This window comes from Coregonus lavaretus (assembly GCF_964263955.1).
Source record: "Coregonus lavaretus genome assembly, chromosome: 33".
Classification (NCBI taxonomy): domain Eukaryota; kingdom Metazoa; phylum Chordata; class Actinopteri; order Salmoniformes; family Salmonidae; genus Coregonus; species Coregonus lavaretus.
The window spans coordinates 33,719,917-33,742,228 of NC_140020.1; the positions used below are offsets into that span (position 1 = coordinate 33,719,917).

Below are 22,312 nucleotides of genomic sequence, written 5' to 3' on the forward strand. Positions count from 1 at the left end.
GTCGTCTGCTTGAAACATGTTGGTATTACAGACTCAGTCAGGGACATTGTCATGAACCCTGCATCCTGAGTCGGTTCCTGCCTGTGTTGCCATTTTTCCGCTCGGAATCTCCAGTTTCCTGAGGGTTCTTGAACGCTCCCTGCCTGGTTGCCGGGCGACGTTGCTAGGCGGGAGATCTCCCGATTAACCGCACCTGCATCTCATCAGCGATCTGCACACCTGGTCCTGATCATCACCTTCATAAGCTCTGACCTGACATCCATTCCCTGCCGGATCGTTAGCCATGAACAGTATGTTTGTCAGCAGGGACGGCTTGTTCAATAGGGCGATATGGGCGACGCACTGCCAAACGGGAAAAGGAAGGGATTTTTTTTCTAATCAATTATATCACGGCAACAGCAGTTATCAGTGTTCACGTCTGATCTGCCAGCCACTAAATGTCAAATCAGGCTAAAGTCGTGCTTCAAATGGCCCCGCCCGTTTTTTGGGCGATTTCAGTCAGGTTGAAAATCGCCCAGAAGTCTCTCATAGCCTGTCATGTAAAATCTATTTTTTTCACATTTCAAAGCTTTCAATACATTCTCTATGGGTGTCTGTGGGCATGCACTTACGCGCTTTCGTCATACGTGACGTAACGTTGAATGTACCTAAGACAATGGCGGCTAGCAGCGTCTATGTTTCGACCTGCAGTGTGGCGTTATTTTATGTTTTTAATTTGTAGACTTAGTTTACAAACATTCTGCAAACATTCTGCTTTGGACTGATCTTCGGTTTTGGACTGATCTTGTTGATCGTGTACATACCCGCTACGAACGGACTAAATAATGAAAACGCTGCTGGCAGCGGAATCCCAATACAGCTGGGAGACTTGGCTGGATGACAGAGTCCCGGACAGAGAGGTGGAGCCGGCTGGCTTCACCCTGGTCAGAGCGGACCGCGATCCTGGTAAGAGAGCGACTCTGTACCCCGACATTGAACTGCTTTCTGTGTCATTGAACCTTACTATTGTTGATAAAACAAGTTTACTGGAGAACGGAGACCAAGTAGAGACTTTTGGACAAGGTGGATAATTGTATAATATAAGGCAGTTTATTCAGAGGTAAAGATATCTGGAATCGCGTGCACGGACCCGTTCGTCAAACTCGTAGGGAGTTTATCAGAAGAGCCCCTAAACATTGTGTGCTGACATTTTATACAATAAAATGAAGTAGGTTGAATCTAGTAGTTCTGATCTTCTGATTGGTCCTGATGAGTTGGGCGAGGTCACCTCCAGGCTAGTGTCAATGTTGCATTGGCTCTGAGTCGGGTTCTCTGTCTTCAGATGTTCAGCCTAAGAGAAGAGGATTTGTGTGTGTGTGTGTGTGTTTGTTATCAGTGTGTGTGTGTGTGTGTGTGTGTGTGTGTGTGTGTGTGTTTGTTATCAGTGATGATGTGTGTGTGTGTGTGTGTGTGTGTGTGTGTGTTTATCAGTGATGATGTGTGTGTGTGTGTGTGTGGGTGTGTGTGTGTGTGTCCTCAGGGCAAGAACTCGTGAGTTGGAAGAACTGAGAGACCTATGGCGTGGGTGTTATCCTTAGCCACCTGCTGACAAGGCTGACAAGATAGGACTCTTGTTCATTGTATTGAATACAAAGGCCCAACACAAAATGGGTCATGCACAAGATTTTAGTCAGACCAAGCTATAACATTATATATTTACTACGACAGTACATTCAACCAAAAGCTAATATAACAAAGGCATCAGAGATTATTTATAATCTGTCACAGAAACTGGAATCCATCTCCCCAGATCAGTCAATAAATGCTTCTGGTATTGACTTATATGCTGCCCCTGTCTTCATGTTGTTGCTGGACATATCTTTTTTAAAATGTGTGTAGGTCACCTAAATCATCAGAAAAATTGCCCCTCCTGAGAATTTTTTCAGGAGCCGCCACTGTTTGTCAGTGTATCAGCCTTGGAGCTTCTAGCGTTAGTTTTGTTGTTTTGCACCTTGTTGGCTTGCTGTGTACTTACCTCCGTTTTGTTCTATCTGCAGTCACTCACCCGGAACCTTCACCCAACCCCTGCCTGGTGGTCGGCGGCTGCCGAGCCATTATTGGACCTGCCACTGCACCCCCACCAACTCATCTCCGCCGCCCGCTCTGTTCCCTGGATTATTCAGCATCGCTTTCGAATCTGTTAAATAAATACTCACCTCCGTTCAACTCACCTTGTCCTGGTCTGCTTCTGGGTTCTGGCTTTGTAACCCGTGACAGAACGATCCGGCCAGTAATGAACCCAGCGGACCTGGACTCTGTTCGCCATGCCATTACCCATCAGGAGAAGATGTTGGGACAACATAGCACGGCACTACAGGAGATAGCGTTGTCAGTTCGGAACCTTTCTACCAGTCTGACGGAGATCCAGGCCCAGCTCAGTTTTCCGGTGGAGAATCCACTACCGGCTTCACCCATCTCGCCTGCCGCTTCTGGAGCTGTGTCCTTCCGTGAGCCCAAGGTTCCGACGCCGGATAAATATGAGGGGGAGCTGGGAAGATGCCGTTCTTTCCTTATGCAGTGTGGATTAGTGTTCGATCTACAGCCCTACTCTTATGCCACAGACAAGGCTAGGATAGCCTTTGTTATTGAGTTGCTGCGTGGTCGAGCGCTGGAGTGGGCTTCAGCCGTTTGGGAACGACAGGACACCTGCATGGCTTCATACCAGGAGTTCACGGCCGAGATGAGGAAGCTATTCGACCATTCCGTCCGAGGTATGGACGCAGCTAGGCGCCTGTTTTCGCTTCGCCAAGGAACTCGCAGCGTTGCCGACTTCGTGATCGAGTTCAGGACGTTGGCTGTGGAGAGTGGGTGGAATGAGGAGTCTCTGCAAGCGGCCTTTTACCAGGGCCTGTCGGAGCAGCTCAAGGATGAGTTGATCTCCTATCCGGAGCCTAGTGACCTGGACAGCTTGGTAGCCTTGTCTATTCAGGTGGATAACCGAGTTCGAGAGCGAAGGAGGGAGAAGCAATGGGGCCCGTCCAATCGATCAGCTTCTCAGTTCCCAGTCGGGTCGGGGGGTGGACCAGAATACGTCGATCATTGTCCACCACACAGGATTAGTGGAGAGGTCCTGCGTCCCGATTCTGAACCCATGCAAGTGGGGCGGCACGGGTTAACCAAGGAGGAGCGCCAACATAGACGTAAGACCAACTGCTGCTTCTACTGTGGTAGTTCGGGACATTACATCTCCACTTGTTCCCGGCGGTCGTCAAACTGCTCGGCTGGCTAAGGTTGGGAGGACTTTTAGCGAGCCAGTTTCAACCTCTCAATACCTCTGTCAGACCCCGTTTCCCGGCTACCCTCATGAACAGGAATCAGAGCTTAGCGATTAACGCTTTTGTCGATTCAGGTGCCGATGGAAGCTTTATTGATGCCGAAGTGGTGGAACAGCTGGGGCTTTCCAAGGAGCAATTACCGGAAGCCATTGAAGCGACCACTCTGAACGGCAGTAGTCTGGCACGTATCACGATAAGGACTGAACCGGTTAAGATGCTGTTGTCAGGGAATCATTCTGAGGTGATCTCATTCTTCATTCTGCCTTCTTCCCATGTTCCTTTGGTCCTTGGATACCCCTGGCTGAAGGAACACAATCCCACGTTCGATTGGGTGACTGGCAAGGTAACTAGTTGGAGCCTTGATTGTCATGCTAACTGTCTCAAGACTGCCTGTTCCCATTCGGTTCCCAGTCAGGTGATTGAGGCTAAACTCCCAGATTTGTCCCTGGTTGCCGTTTGGACTGACCAATGCTCCAGCTGTATTCCAGAGTATGGTGAATGACGTCCTGAGAGATATGATCGGTCTCTTTGTGTTTGTTTACCTGGATGACATTCTGATCTTCTCGAAGGAACCTTCCAACCACGTCCAGCATGTCAGGCAGGTTCTGCAGCGGTTGTTGGAGAATCGCCTGTTCGTGAAGGCCGAGAAGTGCGAATTTCACGCCCACACTACATCCTTCCTCGGGTACATCATCTCCAGGGGAGAGATTAGGATGGACCAGGAGAAGGTTAGGGCGGTTCTGGAATGGGCCCAGCCCGGTACGAGATTGCAGCTCCAGAGGTTTCTGGGGTTTGCGAATTTCTACCGCAGATTCATCCGGGATTACAGCCGTGTGGCCGCTCCGTTAACTGCCCTGACTTCCAGTACCAGGACCTTCAATTGGAATCCGGAGGCGGATCGAGCGTTCCTGGATTTGAAGAGGCGATTCACCAACGCACCGATTCTCTCTCAACCTGACACAGCCCGTCAGTTCGTCGTTGAAGTGGATGCGTCTGATGTGGGGGTTGGCGCCATCCTGTCCCAGCGATGCTCCACTGACGGTAAACTCCATCCCTGCGCCTACTACTCTCGTCGTCTTTCGTCTGCGGAGAGGAACTACGATGTGGGTAACCGGGAGCTTCTCGCGGTGAAGCTTGCCTTGGAGGAGTGGCGCCACTGGTTGGAGGGGGCGGAGCAACCGTTTATTGTCTGGACTGACCACAAGAATCTTGCTTACGTGCAATCGGCTAGACGTCTCAACTCCCGTCAGGCCAGGTGGGCTTTGTTTTTCGGACGCTTTAATTTTTCCCTGACGTTCCGACCTGGATCTAAGAACGGCAAGGCGGACGCCTTGTCCCGGATGTTCTCCAAGACGGAGGAGAGTGGGGCCAAGATCGAGACGATTCTTCCCCGGAACTGTGTCGTGGGAGCAGTTATGTGGAAGATTGAGGAGGAGGTTATGGCGGCCCTTCGGACGCAGCCTGGTCCCGGTAACGGTCCACCCGGTCGGTTGTTTGTGCCTGAGTCGGTTCGTTCTGCTGTCCTCCAATGGTCCCACGCCAGCAAGATGGCTTGTCACCCTGGCGTGGCTCGGACGATGGCGTTACTTCGCAGACGATTTTGGTGGCCTGCCATGGGAGAGGATACTCGGAGGTTTGTTGCTGCCTGTCCAGTGTGTGCGCAGAATAAGAGTGCCAATCGGCCCAGCTCTGGACTACTTCACCCCCTCCCTATTCCCCGGCGACCATGGTCGCATCTGGCCCTGGACTTTGTCACTGGGTTGCCCTCTTCTGAGGGGAACACGGTCGTTCTGACTATCATGGACAGATTCAGCAAGTTCGCCCACTTTGTGCCCATTTCCAAGCTTCCCTCTGCCTCTGAGACGTCCGAGATCCTGGTTAGGGAGGTTTTCAGGGTCCACGGGTTGCCCAGTGACATCGTTTCCGACCGTGGTCCTCAGTTTACCTCTGCTGTCTGGAAGTCCTTCTGTTTGGCCATTGGAGCTACAGTCAGTCTCACATCTGGTTTTCACCCCCAATCTAATGGTCAGGCGGAGAGAGCCAACCAGAAGATGGAATCCACGCTACGCTGCCTTGTCTCCTCCAACCCCACCTCCTGGGTCTCTCAGTTGCCTTGGGTTGAGTATGCCCACAATACTCTCCCTACATCTGCCACTGGGATGTCTCCCTTCCAGTGCCTGTATGGCTACCAACCTCCCTTGTTTCCTTCTCAGGAGAAGGATCTCTCGGTGCCCTCTGTTCAGGCCCACATTCGTCGTTGCCACCGGACCTGGCATCGGGCCAGAAAGGCCCTCCTTCGAGTTTCTGACCGGTATCAGCTCCAGGCGAATCGTCGCCGGATTCCTGCTCCCACCTATACCATCGGAGATAGGGTCTGGTTGGCCACACGGGATCTTCCTCTACGGACTGAGTCTAGGAAACTGTCACCGAAGTTCATTGGTCCGTTTGTGGTGGAGAAGGTGATCAATCCTGTTGCAGTTCGACTCAAGTTACCGAGAACGCTCAGAGTCCATCCCACCTTTCATGTCTCCTGCCTCAAGCCTGTTCTCCTCAGTCCTCTGTTGCCCCCTCCGCCTCCTCCTCCTCCCCCTCGGATGATCGGAGGTGGTCCTGCCTACACGGTGCGACGCATTATGGAATCAAGACAGCGGGGCAGGGGTTTCCAGTATCTCGTGGACTGGGAGGGGTATGGTCCTGAAGAGAGGAGTTGGATTCCTCGGCGACAGATCCTTGATGCTGACCTCCTTCGTGACTTCTACCGCCTCCATCCTGGCGCTCCGGGTAGTCCGCCCGGTGGCGTTCGTCGGAGGGGGGGTACTGTCATGAACCCTGCATCCTGAGTCGGTTCCTGCCTGTGTTGCCATTTTTCCGCTCGGAATCTCCAGTTTCCTGAGGGTTCTTGAACGCTCCCTGCCTGGTTGCCGGGCGACGTTGCTAGGCGGGAGATCTCCCGATTAACCGCCCCTGCATCTCATCAGCGATCTGCACACCTGGTCCTGATCATCACCTTCATAAGCTCTGACCTGACATCCATTCCCTGCCGGATCGTATGCCATGAACAGTATGTTTGTCAGTGTATCAGCCTTGGAGCTTCTAGCGTTAGTTTTGTTGTTTTGCACCTTGTTGGCTTGGTGTGTACTTACCTCCGTTTTGTTCTATCTGCAGTCACTCACCCGGAACGTTCACCCAACCCCTGCCTGGTGGTCGGCGGCTGCCGAGCCATTATTGGACCTGCCACTGCACCCCCACCAACTCATCTCAGCCGCCCGCTCTGTTCCCTGGATTATTCAGCATCGCTTTCGAATCTGTTAAATAAATACTCACCTCCGTTCAACTCACCTTGTCCTGGTCTGCTTCTGGGTTCTGGCTTTGTAACCCGTGACAGACATGTTGAAAATGTCAGTGAAGACACTTGCCAGTTGGTCAGCACATGCTCGGAGTACACGTCCTGGTAATCCGTCTGGCCCTGCGGCCTTGTGAATGTTGACCTGCTTAAAAGTCTTACTCACATCGGCTACGGAGAGCGTGATCACATAGTCATCCGGAACAGCTGGTGCTCTCATGCATGCTTCAGTGTTGCTTGCCTCGAAGCGAGCATAGAAGTGGTTTAGCTCGTCTGGTAGGCTTGTGTCACTGGGCAGCTCGCGGCTGTGCTTCCCTTTGTAGTCTGTAATAGTTTTCAAGCCCTGCCACATCCGACGAGCGTCAGAGCCAGTGTAGTACGATTCAATCTTAGTCCTGTATTGACTCTTTGCCTGTTTGATGGTTCGTCGGAGGTCATAGCGGGATTTCTTATAAGCGTCCGGGTTAGAGTCCTGTTCCTTGAAAGCGGCAGCTCTACCCTTTAGCTCAGTGCGGATGTTTCCTGTAATCCATGGCTTCTGGTTGGGGTATGTACGTACGGTCACTGTGGGGACGACATCATCGATGCACTTATTGATGAAGCCAGTGACTGATGTGGTGTACTCCTCAATGCTGTCTGAAGAATCCCGGAACATGTTCCAGTCTGTGCTAGCAAAACAGTCCTGTAGCTTAGCATCTGCGTCATCTGACCACTTTTTTATTAACCGAGTCACTGGTGCTTCCTGCTTTAGTTTTTGCTTATAAGCAGGAATCAGGAGGATAGAGTTATGGTCAGATTTGCCAAATGGAGGGCGAGGGAGAGCTTTGTATGTGTCTCTGTGTGTGGAGTAAAGGTGGTCTAGAGTTTTTTTCCCCTCTGGTTGCACATTTAACATGCTGGTAGAAATTAGGTAGAACGGATTTAAGTTTCCCTGCATTAAAGTCCCCGGCCACTAGGAGCGCTGCATCTGGATGAGCTTTGATTTATGGCCTTGTACAACTCATTCAGTGCAATCTTAATGCCAGCATTGGTTTGTGGTGGTAAATAGACAGCTATGAAAAATATAGATGAAAACTCTCTTGGTAAATAATAATAATAATAATATGCCATTTAGCAGACGCTTTTATCCAAAGCGACTTACAGTCATGCGTGCATACATTTTTGTGTATGGGTGGTCCCGGGGATCGAACCCACTACCTTGGCGTTACAAGCGCCGTGCTCTACCAGCTGAGCTACAGAGGACCACCTAGTGTGGTCTACAGCTTATCATAAGATACTCTACCTCAGGCGAGCAAAACCTCGAGACTTCCTTAGTATTTGATTTTGTGCACCAGCTGTTGTTTACAAATATACACAGACCGCCACCCCTTGTCTTACCGGAGTCAGCCGTTCTATCCTGCCGATGTAGCGTATAGCCCGCTAGCTGTGTGAAATCCATGTCGTCGTTCAGCCACGACTCGGTGAAACATAAGATATTACAGTTTTTAATGTCCCGTTGGTAGGATAACCGTAATCTTAAGTCATCCAATTTATTTTCAAATGATTGAACGTTGGCTAATAGGATTGATGGAAGAGGCAGTTTACTCGCTCGCCGTCGGATCCTTACAAGGCACCCCGATCTATGTCCACGATATCTCAGTCTCTTCCTCACGCGAATGACGGGGATTTGGGCCTTGTCGGGTGTCTGTATGATATCCTTCGCGGCCGCCTCGTTGAAGAAAAAATCTTCGTCCAATATGAGGTGATTAATCGCTGTCCTGATATCCAGAAGCTATTTTTGGTTATAAGAGACGATAGCAGAAAACTTATGTACAAAATAAATTACAAATAACGCGGAAAAACACACATAATAGTACAATTGGTTAGAGGGCTGTAAAACGGCAGCCATCTTCTCTGGCGCTGTTAGTCAGAAAGTTCCCATTATTTAGCTCGTTCAGCCTATCGGTGGTCCCACGTAATGCAATGTTCTGGGTGGCCATTACGCGTATCAGGGCTATGAGCCTCTGCAGCACCTGTTGCCAGGGGAGAGTCTCTCCGTCAATAGCCCGTTGGGCTTGGGCATCGATAGTTTACTTGGACACCAGCCTGATCTCCAGCTCCTTCCACCTTTGGAAACTATCTAGGTGATCATGTGTCGTCTCATGCGAGCTGAGGAGGTGGCACAGATTCTTCCAGTCTCTGATTCCATCCCTGACCAGCGCAGATTTGCACTTGTGTGAAAAAAGTTTGCAGCAAAAACAGAAGGCTGCATCGTTTTGCTTGGAATAGACAAGACATGGTCTCTCCCCTCTCTCTCCGTTCGCCATCCTCCTATTGTAGTGGGCCACCGAAAACTTTAGTTGCCCCTCATCTCTTGGGAAATGTCCCTCTTTATCCAGATGTGGTCCAGCCTGCACTAACATATCCCGTGAAGATCCATTCATATATTTTGGCCACTCACCAAGATCTTTTATTGTCTAGGAGTTGGATTTAGCAGCAGCACCACCACTGTCATCGGGGACGGGGAGCGACGAATCTGAGTCCGGGTCCAAGATATCAAATCAAAATCGAATCAAATTTTATTTGTCACATACACGTGTTTAGCAGATGTTATAGCGGATGTAGCGAAATGCTTGTGCTTCTAGCTCCGACAGTGCATTAATATCTAACAATTTCACAACATATACCCAATACACACAAAAAAGTAAGGAATGGGATTTAAGAATATATACATATATGGACAAGCAATGACAGAGCAGCATGGACTAAGATACAGAATAATATTATAGAATAGAATGCAGTATATACATATGAGATGAGTAGTGCAAGATATGTAAACATTATTAAAGTGACTAGTGTTCTATTTCTTAAAGTGGCCAGTGATTTCAATAGGCAGCAGCAGCCTCTAATGTGCTAGTGATGGCTATTTAACAGTCTGATGGCCTTGAGATAGAAGCTGTTTTTCATTCTCTCGGTCCCAGCTTTGATGCACCTGTACTGACCTCGCCTTCTGGATGATAGCGGAGTGAACAGGCAGTGGCTCGGGTGGTTGATGTCCTTGATGATCTTTTTGGCCTTCCTGTGACATTGGGTGCTGTATGTGTCTTGGAGAGCGGGTAGTTTTCCCCCAGTAATGTGTTCGGCAGACCGCACCACCCTCTGGAGAGCCCTGCGGTTGTGGGCAGGGCAGTTGCCGTACCAGGCAGTGATACAGCCCAACAGGATGCTCTCAATTGTGCATCTGTAAAAGTTTGTGAGGGTTTTAGGTGATAAGCCAAATTTATTCAGCCTCCTGAGGTTGAAGAGGCTCTGTTGCGCCTTCTTCACCACACTGTCTGCGTGGGTGGACCATTTCAGTTTGTCGGTGATGTGTACGCTAAGGAACTTGAAGCTTTCCACCTTCTCCACTGCGGTCCCGTCGAAGTGGATAGGGGTCTGCACCCTCTGCTGTCCACGATCATCTCCTTTGTTTTGTTGATGTTGAGTGAGAGGTTATTTTCCTGGCACCACACTCCCAGAGCCCTCACCTCCTCCTTGTAGGCGGTCTCGTCATTGTTGGTAATCAAGCCTACTACTGTTGTGTCGTCTGCAAACTTGATGATTGAGTTGGAGGCATGCTTGGCCAAGCAGTCATGGGTGAACAGGGAGTACAGGAGGGGGCTGAGCACTCACCCTTGTGGGGCCCCAGTGTTGAGGATCAGCGAAGTGGAGATGTTGTTTCCTACCTTCACCACCTGGGGGCGGCCCGTCAGGAAGTCCAGGACCCAGTTGCACAGGGAGGGGTTCAGACCCAGGGCCTCGAGCTTAATGATGAGCTTGGAGGGAACTATGGTGTTGAATGCTGAGCTATAGTCAATAAACAGCATTCTTACATAGGCTAGGGATGCCGTCTGGGCCGGAAGCCTTGCGGGGGTTAACATGCTTAAATGTCTTAATCACGTTGGCCTTGGAGAAGGAGAGGCCACAGTCCTTGGTAGTGGGCCTCGTCAGTGGCACTGTGTTATCCTCAAAGCGGGCGAAGAAGGTGTTTAGCTTGTCTGGAAGTGAGACGTCGGTGTCAGCGACGTGGCTGGTTTTCTTTTTGTAGTCCGTGATTGTCTGTAGACCCTGCCACATACGTCTCGTGTCTGAGCCGTTGAATTGCGACTCCACTTTGTCTCTATACTGATGTTTTGCCAGTTTAATTGCCTTGCGGAGTGAGTAGCTACACTGTTTGTATTCTGCCATATTCCCAGTCACCTTGCCATGGTTGAATGCGGTGGTACGCACTTTCAGATTTGAGCGAATGCTGCCGTCTATCCATGGTTTCTGGTTAGGGTATGTTTTAATAGTCACAGTGGGCACAACATCACCTATACACTTCCTGATAAACTCAGTCACTGTTTCAGTGTATATATCTAAATTATTTTCGGAAGCTACCCGGAACATATCCCAGTCCGCGTGATCAAAACTATCTTGAAGCGTGGATTCCGATTGGTCAGACCAGCGTTGAATAGTCCTTAGCACGGGTACTTCCTGTTTGAGTTCCTGCCTATAGGAATGGAGAAGCTAAATGGAGTCGTGGTCAGATTTGCCGAAAGGAGGGCAGGGGAGGGCCTTATAACCATCCCGGAAGTTTGAATAGAAATGGCCGAGGCTTTTAGCAGCGCGAGTACAACAGTCGATATGTTGATAGAACTTCGGCAGCCTAGTCCTCAAATTTGCTTTGTTTAAATCCCCGGCTACAATAAATGCAGCCTCAGGATATGTGGTTTCCAGTGTGCATAAGGTCCAGTGAAGTTCTTTGAGGGCTGTCATGGTATCGGCTTGAGGGGGGATATACACGGCCGTGACTATAACCGAATAAAATTATTTGATTGTGAGATATTCTAGGTCGGGTGAACAGAAGGACTCGAGTTCCTCTATGTTACTACAATTACACCACGAGTCGTTAATCATGAAACACACACCTCCGCCCTTCTGCTTCCCGGACAGATATTTATTCCTGTCTGCGATGAACTGAGAACCCATCTGGCTGGACCGATTCCAACAGAATATCCCAAGAGAGCCATGTTTCCGTGAAACAGAGTATGTTACAGGCCTTGATGTCTCTCTGGAAAGAAATCCTTGCCCGTAGCTCGTCGACTTTGTTAACTAAAGATTGAACATTAACGAGTAGAATACTTGGAAGCGGTGGGTGGTGTGCGCGCCTCCTAAGTCGGACCAGCAGGCCGCTCCGAGTGCAAACAAAGGATCTGCTTCGGGAAAGTCATATTCCTGGTCGTAATGTTGGTGAGTAACCGCCGCTCTGATATCCAATAGTTTTTCCCGGCTGTATGTAATGATGCAAAACACTTTCTGAGCTAATAATGTAAAAAATAATAACATAAAAAAAACAAAATACTGCAAAGTTTCCTAAGAGCTGCCATCTTCGTCGGCGCCAGATAGTAGGGTCTTCGCCGGCATTGTTTGGAAGTGTGGCTAGGCCTGGTGCAACCACCTGTTCTTGTCCAGCCAGAGAGCTGTCATCGTCAGTGGAAGTGCATGGCTCGGACTCCTCAGGTTTGCCCTCTTCGCTGCTAGAATCAGCAAACGGGGGCTCTTTGTTCTCGGTGAATGAATGGCCTGTCCTCGGAGGCTTGTCATTCTCCACACCGGCTGATGGACATTGCTGCATGCTGATACATTTCTTCCTGATAGTATCTGTCTCTTAGACATGGTAGCAAATTGTTTCAAATCTCTATAGCTTACTTTTAGCTAAACTTATATCCACTAGTAGTAGCTAGCTAACATTAACAGGCTAGGTTAGGCTACTGCCTTAATCACTAATCGTCTTCATCATACACAAACATAAAAAACAAAACAATCATTTAATTGGCAGATTCATTTTGATTAATGTTTCACAATTGGATAATCCCATATAAACACACACATCACCATAGCTACCAAGGATAGTAGGGCGGCAGCCAATTGTCAAAATGCCGCCCCAAATTCAAGTGCCGGTTGCCTAATCTTGCCTAATGGGAGGGCCGGCCCTGGCTTGAGAGGATCTGCAGAGAAGAATGGGAGAAACTCCCCAAATACAGGTGTGCCAAGCTTGTAGCGTCATACCCAAGAAGACTCGAGGCTGTAATCGCTGCCAAAGTGCTTCAACAAAATACTGAGTAAAGGGTCTGAATACTTATGTCAATGTGATATTTCAGCTTTTAATTTTTATGAACTTTGCTAAAATTTCTAAAACCATGTTTTTGCTTTGTCATTATGGGGTATTTTAGAATAAGTCTTTAACGTAACAAAATGTGGAAGAAGTAAAGGGGTCTGAATACTTTCCGAATGCACTGTAATTCCACTTTGATATTATGGGGTATTGTGTGTAGGCCAGTGACACAAAACCTCTATTTAATACATTTGGAAAAAGTCAAGGGGTGTGAATACTTTCTGAAGGCACTGTAGGTAGCTAACATTGTTGTTTTTAGCAGATCAAGCTTACGTTACTATCCATACAGGCAATGCAGCCTGCTGCGATTCTTATTTGGGAAATCGATCAACTTTAATTTTCAAAAATAGATTTGTCCCTGGATGTTAGGGACACCCCCCCCCCCCAACAACACTAAGTTAGCTAGCTTAGCAACTAGCACGACGGAACAGCTGTTGTTTAGGCGGCCGGTAGTCTAGTGATTAAGAGTGTTGGGCCAGTAACCGAAAGGTCACTGGTTCGAATCTGGAAGGTGGAAATATCTGCTGTTCTGCAAGGCTGATGATGTCAATTAAGGCAGCCCCCTGCAACTCTGAGTGGTTGGGTTAATTGTGGTAGACACAATTCAGTTGTGCAACTGACTCTTTTTTCAAATGCACCGGAAGTTCTTTGGGGTTCCAGGGTTCACACATGCATATAATAGATAGGTTAGCTGACAATGTCACGAAAACGATGTGCACGATTCAATGAGGAATGGACAATGACAAACTGCCATGTGGGGAAACGTAAGTGACTCGTTTCATCTTGTTCGATTTCATGTCAACGCTAATATGGCTCAAATTCGCTAGCTAGCTAACCAACAACTGTAACGATGTATTTGAGAGACAACAAGTGCTCATTGTGCAAATGTATTTCATGTTTTCAATAAACATTGGAGACGGAATATACACTGCTCAAAAAAATTAAGGGAACACTAAAATAACATGAATGAAATAATCTTATTAAATACTTTTTTCTTTACATAGTTGAATGTGCTGACAACAAAATCACACAAAAATTATCAATGGAAATCAAATGTATCAACCCATGGAGGTCTGGATTTGGAGTCACCCTCAAAATTAAAGTGGAAAACCACTCTACAGGCTGATCCAACTTTGATGTAATGTCCTTAAAACAAGTCAAAATGAGGCTCAGTAGTGTGTGTGGCCTCCACGTGCCTGTATGACCTCCCTACAACGCCTGGGCATGCTCCTGGTGAGGTGGCGGATGGTCTCCTGAGGGATCTCCTCCCAGACCTGGACTAAAGCATCCGCCAACTCCTGGACAGTCTGTGGTGCAACGAGGCGTTGGTGGATGGAGCGAGACATGATGTCCCAGATGTGCTAAATTGGATTCAGGTCTGGGGAACGGGCGGGCCAGTCCATAGCATCAATGCCTTCCTCTTGCAGGAACTGCTGACACACTCCAGCCACATGAGGTCTAGCATTGTCTTGCATTAGGAGGAACCCAGGGCCAACCGCACCAGCATATGGTCTCACAAGGGGTCTGAGGATCTCATCTCGGTACCTAATGGCAGTCAGGCTACCTCTGGCGAGCACATGGAGGGCTGTGCGGCCCCCCAAAGAAATGCCACCCCACACCATGACTGACCCACCGCCAAACCGGTCATGCTGGAGGATGTTGCAGGCAGCAGAACGTTCTCCACGGCGTCTCCAGACTCTGTCACATCTGTCACGTGCTCAGTGTGAACCTGCTTTAATCTGTGAAGAGCACAGGGTGCCAGTGGTGAATTTGCCAATCTTAGTGTTCTCTGGCAAATGCCAAACGTCCTGCACGGTGTTGGGCTGTAAGCACAACCCCCACCTGTGGACGTCGGGCCCTCATACCACCCTCATGGAGTCTGTTTCTGACCGTTTGAGCAGACACATGCACATTTGTGGCCTGCTGGAGGTCATTTTGCAGGGCTCTGGCAGTGCTCCTCCTGCTCCTCCTTGCACAAAGGCGGAGGTAGCAGTCCTGCTGCTGGGTTGTTGCCCTCCTACGGCCTCCTCCATGTCTCCTGATGTACTGGCCTGTCTCCTGGTAGCGCCTCCATGCTCTGGACACTACACTGACAGACACAGCAAACCTTCTTCCCACAGCTCGCATTGATGTGCCATCCTGGATGAGCTGCAATTCCTGAGCCACTTGTGTGGGTTGTAGACTCCGTCTCATGCTACCACTAGAGTGAAAGCACCGCCAGCATTCAAAAGTGACCAAAACATCAGCCAGGAAGCATAGGAACTGAGAAGTGGTCTGTGGTCACCAACTGCAAAACCAGTCCTGTTAGGCCTACTGCTGCTAGGTAGCTCTCTCTCTGCTCTTCCCCTCCCCTCTGTTTGTCATTGATTGCAGGAGTGAAGTCTGGTGTGCGGGAGTCAGGGTTCCAGCTGCAGCTCATTCACCATAATCACCTCAGCCCTTTAAGACCCGGTCAAACTTGCCACTCATCGTCAGATCATAGTCAAGACAACCATGTTAGTCTCGCTGCCGACTCAACCTGTCTGTTTTCGCTCTTGTGTTTTTGGCCTGTCTATTTACTTTTTCTCCTGTGCCACAGATATTTGGAACCTGACTCCTGCCTCCGCTTCACTCCTGCCACCACCATCCTGCTCTCCACTATCGGACCTCTCCTTTGGACTCACCACGGACACTAGGACATTACGGTACCACACCTGCCCTGACCTGGATCTGTTACCCTCCCTGTAACCTGGACTTGCTCTTCCCCATTTATTGGAAACCTGGACTATTGAACATTATAATAAACCTGTTAAAACTTCTCTGGCTTGGTGTACTTGTCTGCATTTGGGTTCTATCCAGTTAAATCATAACAGTATGATCTGACCAATATGAACCCAGCAGACAGTAGCTCGGATACCACACCAGAGTGCACTCAAATTTGGACTGCCATAGCCAATCAGGGCATTTTACTTGGCCAACATGATACCCTGTTTAAGACGATTGCTGAGGACAGTCAGGTGCTGCTTAATCAGGTTCAATTACTCACCAATCAAGTGTCTGCCCTTACTACCCCTTCAGCCCAGATCAGAGAGCCCTTTGTTCCTGCTCCAGAGCGCTATGACGGGAACATGGGAACCTGTGGCGATTTTTTGACTCAATGCTCGTTAGTGTTTGAACAACAGCCCCTCACCTACGCCTCAGAAAGAGCCCGTATTGCCTACCTTATCAACTCTACGAGCGGTTCCGCTCGTGCCTGGGGATCCGCGGTCTGGGAGAGTCAGTCGGACATTTGCAACGCTTACGTTGCCTTCACCACTGAGATGAGGAAGGTTTTTGACCACCCCGTACGAGGCAAGGAGGCTGCGAAACGGTTGTTTTCCCTTCAGCAGGGGGCTCGCAGTGTGGCGGAGATGGCAGTGGAGTTTCGGACTTTAGCGGCAGTGAGTGGTTGGAATGACGAGGCATTACAAGGAGTGTTCATCAATGCTTTGTCTGAGACTTTAAAAGATGAATTGGTGTCATATGATGAATCGTCTACGCTGGATAATCTTATTTCACTCACCATCAGGTTGGATAATCGGATTCGGGAGCGCCGCCGGGAGAGGAGTGTTAGTTCCAAGCAACCTGTCTGTCGTCAACAAACTCTTCCCCGCATCTTCCCTACGGAGAAAGCCGGGTCTTCCCGAGTCGATACGAGGAGCACTGAACCCGAAGCCATGGAGGTGGGTCGTGCACGGTTGTCCTCAGAGGAGCGTGCACGTCGTATTCAGGCTCGGGTCTGCCTGTATTGTGGAGAGGCTGGTCATTTCGTTCCTTCCTGCCCAGTTCGTCCGGGAAAAAGGCCGGCTCATCATTAATGGGAGAAGTTTTGGTGAGCCGAGCAGCGGATTCTTCCTCTTCTCCCCGCATTCTGCTCCAGGCATCCCTCCAGTGGCAGTCCCAGAATTTCTCTGTTAGTGCGCTGGTTGACTCTGGTGCTGACGAAAGCTTTTTGGATAGAGAGTGGGCTCAACAAATGGATTTGGAGACTGTTCCTATGGACTGTCCGCTGCAGGCTAAGGGTCTAAATGGACAATTGTTGACCCGTATTACCCATCAGACTGTTCCTGTTTGTCTTAGAGTGTCGGGAAATCATCAGGAGAACATTCAATTCCATATTATCGACTGCCCACAGACCCCCCTGGTCCTTGGTATCCCCTGGCTCATAAGACACAATCCACACATTGATTGGGTGACAGGTAGAATTGTTTCATGGAGCACATTTTGTCATGTGAATTGCTTGTGTTCTGCTCAGACTCCTGCCAGTACTGTGCCTCAACCTCCACTGGAGTCCATGGATCTTTCTGCTGTCCCTGACGTGTATCATGACCTGGCATCCGTTTTCTGCAAACACAGAGCTACTTCCCTTCCTCCTCACCGGCCTTACGACTGCGCCATTGACCTCCAGCCAGGAGCCCCGCTCCCCAGCAGTCGCCTGTACAATCTCTCCCGCCCGGAGACGGAGGCTATGGAGAACTACATTCGGGACTCCTTGGGGGCAGGTATTATTCGTCCTTCCTCGTCACCGGTAGGAGCGGGATTCTTTTTTGTTGCTAAAAAGGATAAGACCCTCAGACCCTGTATTGATTACCGTGGACTTAACAACATCACCATTAAGAACAAGTATTCTCTGCCTTTGATTAATTCTGCTTTTCCCCTCCTTCATGGTGCTACCATCTTTACGAAACTGGATCTACGAAATGCGTATCACCTGGTGCGCATTCGTAAAGGTGATGAATGGAAGACTGCCTTCAACACACCCTTGGGACATTTTGAGTATCTGGTCATGCCTTTTGGTTTGTCTAATGCCCCTGCTGTTTTTCAGGCACTCGTGAATGATGTCCTTCGGGACATGTTGAATCGTTTTGTTTTTGTCTATCTGGATGATATCCTGATTTTCTCAGAGTCCTCCCAGGAACATGAACTACATGTGCGCCAGGTGTTGCAAAGGTTGTTGGAGAACAAACTATTTGTGAAGATGGAGAAATGTGAATTTCATGTGTCTGAGACCTCTTTTTTGGGTTACATAATCGCTCAGGGGGAGTTGCGGATGGACCCAGCTAAGATCTCTGCAGTCACGGACTGGCCAGCCCCCTCCACCCGCAAACAACTTCAACGATTCCTGGGGTTTGCGAACTTCTACAGGAGGTTCATCAAGGACTACAGCCGCATTGCGGCACCACTCACCGCTCTCACCTCCATCTCACTACCGTTCGCTTGGAATGAAGGGGCCGAATCAGCGTTCGAAGAACTGAAACATCGCTTCGCCTCGGCTCCCATTCTGATGCAGCCGGACCCAGACCGCCAGTTTGTCGTGGAGGTGGATGCATCCGACACTGGGGTAGGTGCGGTTTTGTCACAACGTTTTCCTGAAGATAACAAACTGCATCCCTGTGCTTTTCTTTCACGGAAGCTTTCTCAGGCAGAGAGGAATTATGATGTTGGCAATCGTGAACTGCTCGCCGTTAAGCTGGCTCTCGAGGAGTGGCGGCATTGGTTGGAGGGGGCGGAACAACCCTTCATCGTTTGGACGGATCACAAGAATCTGGCATACATCCAGTCAGCTAAGCAGCTCAATCCCCGTCAAGCCAGGTGGGCACTATTTTTTGGGAGATTCAATTTCTCTGTCTTACCGTCCTGGGTCACGCAACGTCAAGCCTGACGCCCTGTCTCGTGTTCATTCTGCTGTTGATACTGTTAGTAACCCTGAACCCATCTTGCCTCCTACCTGCAGTATTGCGGCCATTACATGTGACATCGAAGGGATTGTTAGACAGGCTCAACATCATCAAGCTGACCCTGGGAGCGGTCCTCCTAACCGGTTGTTTGTCCCTGAGTCTGTTCGCTCCCAGGTACTTCAGTGGGCTCACTCGTCTCCCCTTACCTGTCACCCTGGAGTTACTCGGACCCTTGACTTTGTGCAACGGAAGTTCTGGTGGCCCAGGATGGAGGCGGACACTCGAGCCTTCATTGCTGCTTGTACGGTCTGTGCACGAAGTAAGAACTCCACCCAGGCCAGCGCTGGTCATCTACGACCTCTGCCAATACCCAGCCGGCCCTGGTCCCACATTGCTTTGGATTTTGTCACTGGACTTCCCCCCTCGTCTGGAAAGACTGTCATTCTTACTGTGATTGATCGTTTTTCTAAGTTTGCTCATTTTTTGGCCCTACCTAAACTGCCCACTGCCAGAGAGACGGCTGATATTTTGGTTGAACATGTGTTCCGCTCTCATGGTCTGCCCACTGATATTGTCTCCGACAGGGGTCCCCAGTTTGTCTCCCAGGTATGGAAAGCTTTCTGTAAAGCTTTGGGCATCACATCCAGCCTGTCCTCTGGATATCACCCCCAGACCAACGGGCAAGCCGAGAGAGCGAACCAGGAGATGGAGACCGCTCTCCGCTGTGTCACAGGGTCTAACCCTGGGTCCTGGAGCTCCATGCTCCCCTGGGTGGAATATGCTCATAACACCTTGACTAACGCTTCCTCTGGTTTGTCTCCCTTTCTGTGTGCTCTGGGTTATCAACCTCCCCTGTTCCCTTCTCAAGAGAGGGAACTGGCGGTACCCTCGGTGCAGTCCCACATGCGCCGCTGCTTCAAGGTCTGGAGGAAGGCCAGGGTAGCTCTGTCCCGAGCTTCGTCGTACATGCAGAGGCAAGCCAACCGTCACCGGTCCCAGGCTCCCGGTTACTCTCCTGGTCAAGAGGTATGGCTTAAGTCACGTGATCTTCCATTGAAAGTAGAATCTAAGAAGATGGCGCCACGTTTTATAGGACCGTTCAAGATACTGTCTATTGTTAACCCCTGCGCGGTTAAGCTACAGCTTCCTGCCTCCCTACGGGTTCATTCCACTTTTCATGTATCCCAGATCAAGCCTGTGTCTGTCAGCCCTCTGTGCCCGCCCTCTCGTCCCCCTCCTCCGCCCAGGATCGTGGGTGGGGGTCCTGTCTACACTGTCCGGCGACTTCTGGATGTTCGCCGCCGGGGTCGTGGTTTCCATTACCTGGTGGATTGGGAGGGTTATGGTCCTGAGGAACGTTCCTGGGTGCCCAGGAGCTTCATTGTGGATCCTGCTCTGGTCCGTGAATTTCATCGGTTACATCCCGATAAACCCTGTCGGCCGCCAGGTGGCGTCCGTAGAGGGGGGGGTACTGTTAGGCCTACTGCTGCTAGGTAGCTCTCTCTCTGCTCTTCCCCTCCCCTCTGTTTGTCATTGATTGCAGGAGTGAAGTCTGGTGTGCGGGAGTCAGGGTTCCAGCTGCAGCTCATTCACCATAATCACCTCAGCCCTTTAAGACCCGGTCAAACTTGCCACTCATCGTCAGATCATAGTCAAGACAACCATGTTAGTCTCGCTGCCGACTCAACCTGTCTGTTTTCGCTCTTGTGTTTTTGGCCTGTCTATTTACTTTTTCTCCTGTGCCACAGATATTTGGAACCTGACTCCTGCCTCCGCTTCACTCCTGCCACCACCATCCTGCTCTCCACTATCGGACCTCTCCTTTGGACTCACCACGGACACTAGGACATTACGGTACCACACCTGCCCTGACCTGGATCTGTTACCCTCCCTGTAACCTGGACTTGCTCTTCCCCATTTATTGGAAACCTGGACTATTGAACATTATAATAAACCTGTTAAAACTTCTCTGGCTTGGTGTACTTGTCTGCATTTGGGTTCTATCCAGTTAAATCATAACAAGTCCTTTATTGGGGGTGTCTTGCTAATTGCCTATAATTTCCACCTGTTGTCTATTCCATTTGGACAACAGCATGTGAAATGTATTGTCAATCAGTGTTGCTTCCTAAGTGGACAGTTTGATTTCACAGAAGTGTTATTGACTTGGAGTTACATTGTGTTGTTTAAGTGTTCCCTTTATTTTTTTGAGCAGTGTAGTTTACATGTTGAAAACAATCTAAGCAACCCTGTCTGTTTTCCCCATAGTTGCGCACGCGTCGGTTTTATTGTTAACAACAAACCCATCTAAGTAAGGGAATTCACTGGGGAGTTGCGACAAGCAATGAGCTTGAGTCTCTGGCACGTAGGGACTTCTCCTTAGATGTGGGGCTGGTTTTGTGGCTGTTGGACTTCCTGAGCCAGAGGTCAAAGTAGGTCCCCACGTGTTGGACATACAGTGAGGGGAAAAAGGTATTTGATCCCCTGCTGATTTTGTACATTTGCCCACTGACAAAGACATGATCAGTCTATAATTTTAATGGTAGGTTTATTTGAACAGTGAGAGACAGAATAACAACAAAAGCATCCAGAAAAACGCATGTCAAAAATGTTCCCTCCACAGCTCCCTCCACAGATTTTCTATGGGATTAAGGTCTGGAGACTGGCTAGGCCACTCCAGGACCTTCATGTGCTTCTTCTTGAGCCACTCCTTTGTTGCCTTGGCCGTGTGTTTTGGGTCATTGTCATGCTGGAATACCCATCCACGACCCATTTTCAATGCCCTGGCTGAGGAAAGGAGGTTCTCACCCAAGAGTTGATAGTACATGGCCCCATCCATCATCCCTTTGATGCGGCGAAGTTGTCCTGTCCCCTTAGCAGAAAAACACCCCCAAAGCATAATGTTTCCACCTCCATGTTTGATGGTGGGGATGGTGTTCTTGGGGTCATAGGCAGCATTCCTCCTCCTCCAAATACGGCGAGTTGAGTTGATGCCAAAGAGCTCGATTTTGGTCTCATCTGACCACAACACTTTCATCCAGTTCTCCTCTGAATCATTCAGATGTTCATTGGCAAACTTCAGACGGGCATGTATATGTGCTTTTTTGAGCAGGGGGACCTTGCGGGCGCTGCAGGATTTCAATCCTTCACGGCGTAGTGTTTTACCAATTGTTTTCTTGGTTACTATGGTCCCAGCTGCCTTGAGATCATTGACAAGATCCTCCCGTGTAGTTCTGGGCTGATTCCTCACCGTTCTCATGATCATTGCAACTCCACGAGGTGAGATCTTGCATGAAGCCCCAGGCAGAGAGAGATTGACAGTTCTTTTGTGTTTCTTCCATTTGCGAATAATCGCACCACCTGTTGTCACCTTCTCGCCAAGCTGCTTGGCGATGGTCTTGTAGCCCATTCCAGCCTTGTGTAGGTCTACAATCTTGTCCCTGACATCCTTGGAGAGCTCTTTGGTCATGGCCATGGTGGAGAGTTTGGAATCTGATTGATTGATTGCTTCTGTGGACAGGTGTCTTTTATACAGGTAACAAGCTGAGATTAGGAGCACTCCCTTGAAGAGTGTGCTCCTAATCTCAGCTCGTTACCTGTATAAAAGACACCTGGGAGCCAGAAATCTTTCTGATTGAGAGGGGATCAAATACTTATTTCCCTAATTAAAATGCAAATCAATTTCTAACATTTTTGACACACGTTTTTCTGGATTTTTTTGTTGTTATTCTGTCTCTCACTGTTCAAATAAACCTACCATTAAAATTATAGACTGATCATTTCTTTG

The 22,312-nt window shown here is 49.4% G+C and overlaps 2 long non-coding RNA genes across 2 annotated transcripts; both read left to right on the top strand.

Annotated features, from left to right (window-relative positions):
* The first annotated feature begins 15,171 nt into the window (after positions 1–15,171).
* LOC311108298 lies at positions 15,172–15,630 on the top strand. Its single transcript, XR_014610504.1, has 2 exons — positions 15,172–15,327; positions 15,411–15,630. It is a non-coding gene; the product is annotated as an uncharacterized lncRNA (long non-coding RNA).
* Positions 15,631–19,609: 3,979 nt separating this feature from the next.
* LOC311108542 lies at positions 19,610–20,496 on the top strand. The gene is made up of 2 exons (XR_014610519.1): positions 19,610–20,193; positions 20,277–20,496. It is a non-coding gene; the product is annotated as an uncharacterized lncRNA (long non-coding RNA).
* Positions 20,497–22,312: the final 1,816 nt, after the last annotated feature.